The sequence below is a fragment of the Rhinopithecus bieti genome, unplaced genomic scaffold, assembly GCF_001698545.2.
Source record: "Rhinopithecus bieti isolate Rb0 unplaced genomic scaffold, ASM169854v2 scaffold_80350, whole genome shotgun sequence".
Lineage (NCBI taxonomy): Eukaryota > Metazoa > Chordata > Mammalia > Primates > Cercopithecidae > Rhinopithecus > Rhinopithecus bieti.
Window position 1 is genome coordinate 42388 of NW_016829730.1, and position 5354 is coordinate 47741.

A 5354-nucleotide genomic window follows, 5' to 3' on the forward strand; every position below is an offset into this window, starting at 1 on the left:
CCCTCTGAACCACCAGCCCCAGTGACAGCACGAGAGGAAGAGAGGCCTTCAGCTGCTGGGGAATCCCTGCCAAACTCAGTCCCCCACGACACTGAGAATCTCCCCATCCTGAACACAGTTTCCACGCCAGGCTCCCTGAAGAATGGGAGAGGACTATGAGACCCCACTTTGTCATGTACCATCAATAAAGTCCCCTGTACCCAGCCAAAAAAAAGTGAGCATAAATGATAGTGAAATATATAAAAGTAATTACACAGTGATGATTTTGGGTTATTTATTACCTTTGTTTTTATTTTATTTATTTATTTTTTAGAAATGAGCTCTCACGGCTGGGCACGGTGGCTCACGCCTGTAATCCCAGCACCTTGGGAGGCCGAGGCAGGTGGATCACGAGGTCAGGAGATCGAGACCATCCTGGTTAACACGGTGAAACCCCGTCTCTACCAAAAAATACAAAAAATTAGCCGGGTGTGGTGGCAGGCGCCTGTAGTCCCAGCTACTCAGGAGGCTGAGGCAGGAGAATGGCGTGAACCTGGGAGGTAGAGCTTGTAGTGAGCCGAGATCGCGCCACTGCACTGCAGCCTGGGCGACAGAGCAAGATGCTGTCTCAAAAAAAAAAAAAAAAAAAAAAGAAATGAGCTCTCGCTCTGTCACCCAGCACCCAGGCTGGAGTACAATGGAGTAATCATACCTCCCTGTAACCTTGAACTCCTGGGTTCAAGACATTATCCTGCTTCAGCTGCCTGAAAAGTTGTGATTACAGGTATGAGCCACCACACCCAGCTCTATAACTTATTTAATGGTAAGTTTATAAAATTTAATTAAATAATGGCCATGTTCAACAACCAGCTCTTAAAATTCCTTTTTTTTTTTTTTTTGAGACAGGGTCTCCCTCTGTCACCCAGGGTGGAGTGGTGCAGTGGCTCCATCCCTGCTCACTGCAACCTCTGCCTCTCAGGCTAAAGTGATCCTGCTGCCTCAGCCTCCCAGGCAGCTGAGACTACAGGCGTGAGCCACCACACCCGTCCAAAATTCCTGAAACAGTCAGCTCTAGAGGGCTGAACTAGAACCATTCCATGGGCTTTTAGGCATTCCCTGTGCTGCCTACATCAGCAATTTAGGTATTTTCATTTTACACTGGGTTCTACAAATCACGCAGTCTGTCCTCCTGCCAACTCTGTGCTGGAATCTGCACAGCCAAACCAGGGCGGGCTTGGGCCTTGGAAATTTCTGAAAGGCTTGATTCACCCGCAGGATTATCCCAGGCCTAGGAGTCTTCCACGGAGGAACCCCACCCTGTCCAGAGGAGCCAGAAGGCCTCTCCTAGGAGGCAGGGAGGTGCGGAGCCGGGGAGCCAGCTTCCCATGAAGAATGAGTCAACAGCACCATCTGGTGGCACCTGGGTGTTAGAGCTCCCTGGGAGCGAAAGCCAGGATCCTGGGATAAGAATCACCTGCCAGTTCTAATGGGGTGGGTTGGGGGAGTAGGAAAAAAAATCATCTGCCAAAATCGGTCTAGCAGTGTCAGATGGGGGATTTGGGTCAAAGGAGGGTCTGAGGGTGAGGGATTTACCTGCATTCATACTTTGCCTAAGAGCTACAAGAGACTGTAGAGGTCCCAAGGACAGTGAAAAAACTGAATTTCAGAGAGAAACAGTGACAACTGCCCATAAACCAGTATTAAAATCTAGCTCTGCTGACTCCCAATCCAGTGTTCTTTCAACATACTGTTTAACTCAACAGATGCCCATTAGCTCTCTATCAGCACCTAGCATTGTCTCAGGCTCTGAGGACAGGGGTAAGGAGGTAAGACAATCATAATCCCCACATGAGGACTTTATGCCTTGCAATGTGCTCGGTGTTTTACTTATTTTCTTTAGTCATCACAACAACCAGAATTAGTATCCCAACATTAAGGATGAAGACATTGGCCAGGCACAGTGGCTTATGCCTGTAATCCCAACACTTTGGAAGGCCAAAGCAGGTGGATTGCTAGATCCCAGGGGTGCGTAGAACAGCCTAGGCAACATAGCAAGACTCCATCTCTACAAAAAAAAAAAAAAAAAAATTAAATTAAATTAAATTAGGCATGGTGGCACATGCCTGTGGTCCCAGCTACTCAGGAGGCTGAGGCAGGAGGATCACTTAAGCCTAGAAGGTTGAGGCTGCAGTGAGCCATGATCATGCCACTGCAGTCCAGCCAGGGTGACAGAGTGAGACCTGCCTCAACAACAACAACAACAAAAAGGATGAATATGCTTGATGCCAGAGGTTATGCCAGTGAAAGGAGCCGAGGGTCAAGGTACTGGGGTGAACAGATAAGGAAAACCAAAGAAACCCAAGCAAAGGGTCCCACTGAATCCACAGTCACTAGGGACATCATGGGCAAGCACCCTGCTGGGCCTGGGGGTGAGGAATGAGATAAGGTGAAGATAATGAAGAACAGGATGCCTGCAGCTATCATCTGGGTAGGCAAGCAGGGCATAAGGTTGGAAGAAGTTAAGACTAGCATGAAATGCACAGAAGCTTGATTTTATTAGACGGCCTTGGGTTCAAATCCGAGTTCTGCCATTTCCTAGCAGTGTTACCTTGAGAAAGTCACCCCATATCTCTGAATCTTAGTTTTTTCATTTTTATTAAAAAAAAATCAATAGAGGCCGAGCACAGTGGCTCATGCCTGTAATCCCAGCACTTTGGGAGGCCAAGGCAGGCGGATCACCTGAGGTCAGCAGTTCAAGACCAGCCTGGCCAACATGGCGAAACCCTGTCTCTACCAAAAATACAAAAATTAGCTGGGTATGGTGGTGCATGCCTGTAATCCCAGCTACTCGGGAGGCTGAGGCAGGAGAATCGCTTGAACCTGGGAGGCTGAGGTCGCAGTAAGCCAAGATTGCGCCACTGCACTCCAGCCTGGGCGACAGAGTGAGACTGTCTCAAAATAATAATAATAATAATAATAGTAATAATAGAGATTGGGTCTCATTATGTTGCCCAGACTGGTCTCAAACTTCTGGGCTCAAGCAATCCTTCCATTTCAGTCTCCCAAAAAATGCTGGGATTACATGAGTCACCATGCCTGGTCACCTTCTTCATTTATAAAATGTAGATTACAACTAGTTCCCACCTCATTGAGCTTTTAGGAGGATACACTGTATAAAGTGCTCACCCCAATGGCATCATTAGACCTGTTAACAGTCGTATTCAATCACTTGATCACATCATCTTCACAACACAAGTCATTTCCTTATTCAAAACCTTTGGTGACTCTCCTCTGTCCATGAATTTTAAGTACTGCATTCAAGGCTCTCAGGAATCAAGATGTTAATGACGCTTACAGCCTCACCTCCACCCTCCCTTTTCCTTTTTCTTTTTAGCTACTCCAGATTGCACCAAACTTTGTCTTTGTCCTCACTCTCCTTGCATTTATTCTTTAACTCACTGAAAAAATATTGAGAGTCTATCATGTACCAAACACTGTTGTAGGTGCTAGCTGTATACAGGTGAACACAACAGACAAAAATCCTGCCTTCATGGAGGTTGCATTTCTAGTCTGAAGGAGGCAAACAATTTTTTAAACAAAGTATGATATATAATACATCAGAGAAGAAAAATGGGGGTGCTTGTTATGCAACTTGTGATTTTAAATAATGTGGTCAGGGTGAGTAAGAAGATTATATTTGAGTAAAGATCTGAATGAGGTGAAAGTTAGAAGCACATAAATATCCGGAGATACGTGCAGTCTAAACAAAAGGAAGAGCATGTTGAAAGGCCCCAAGTCAGGCTGGGCACGGTGGCTCACGCCTGTAATCCCAGCACTTTGGGTAGGCCAAGGCGGACGGATCACGAGGTCAGGAGATCGAGACCATGGTGAAACCCTGTCTCTACTAAAAATACGAAAAATTAACTGGGCACGGTGGTGGGAGCCTGTAGTCCCAGCTACTCAGGAGGCTGAGGCAGGAGAATGGTGTGAATCCAGGAGGCGGAGCTTGCAGTGAGCCGAGATGGCTCCACTGCACTCCAGCCTGGGCGACAGAGCGAGACTCTGTCTCAAAAAAAAAAAAAGAAAGGCCCCAAGTCAGGAGAGTACCGGGAATTTTCAGGGAATATCAAAGTAGCCAATGTGTCTGGAGCAGAGTGACTAAGGGGGCCAGTAATGTGAGGTAAGATCAACTATACAGGGTCTTAAAGGAGACTGTGAGGACTTACTGGCTTTTTCTCTCAGTGAAATAAGAGGACATTGCAGAACTTTGGGCAGAGGAAGGCTGTAATCTGGCGCATATACATATTTTCTTTTCCTTTTTTTTTTTTTTTTTTTGAGATGGAGTCTCGCTCTGTCGCCCAGGATGGAGTGCAGTGGCCGGATCTCAGCTCACTGCAAGCTCTCCCTGCCGGGTTCACGCCATTCTCCTGCCTCAGCCTCCCCAGTAGCTGGGACTACAGGTGCCCGCCACCTCGCCCGGCTAGTTTTTTGTATTTTTTAGTAGAGACAGGGTTTCACTGTGTTAGCCAGGATGTTCTCGATCTCCTGACCTTGTGATCTGCCCATCTCGGCCTCCCAAAGTGCTGGGATTACAGGCTTGAGCCACCGCACCTGGCCTATGTATTTTCTTTGTTTTAAAGACGAGGTCTCACTCCATTGCACAGGCAATAATGTAGTAGCATGGTCATGGCTCACTGCAGCCTCAACCTCAAAAAATTAGCCAGGGCTGGGTACAGTGGCTTACACCTGTAATCCTAGCACTTTGGGAGGACGATGTGGGTGGATTGCCTGAGGTCAGGAGTTCAAGACCAGCCTGACTAACATGGTGAAAACCTGTCTCTACTAAAAATACAAAAATTAGCTGGGCGTGGTGGCAGGTACCTGTAATCCCAGCTACTCGGGAGGCTGAGGCAGGAGAATCACTTGAACCTGGGAGGTGGAGGTTGCAGTGAGCCGAGATTGCTTGTCACTCCAGCCTGGGTGACAATAGCAAAATTCCGTCCCAAAAAAAATAAATAAATAAAATTAGCTCGGTGTGGTGGCACAAGCTTATAGTTTCAGTTACTGGGGAGGCTAAGGCAGGAGAATTGCTTGAACCCAGTAGGCAGAGGTTGCAGTGAACTGGGATCGTGCCATTGCACTCCAGCCTGGGCAACAAGAGCGAAACTCCATCTAAAACAAACAAACAGAACAACACCAAATATCTGTTTGAGTACTTGCCTTCTATTCTTTTGGGTATATACTCAGAAGTGGAAGTGCCGGATCATATGCTAATTCTGTTTAATTTTTTTGAGGAAATGGCGTACTGTGTTCCATACCAGTTGCATCATTTTGCATTCCCAGTGACTTATGTCTTTTTTTTTTTTTTTTTTTTT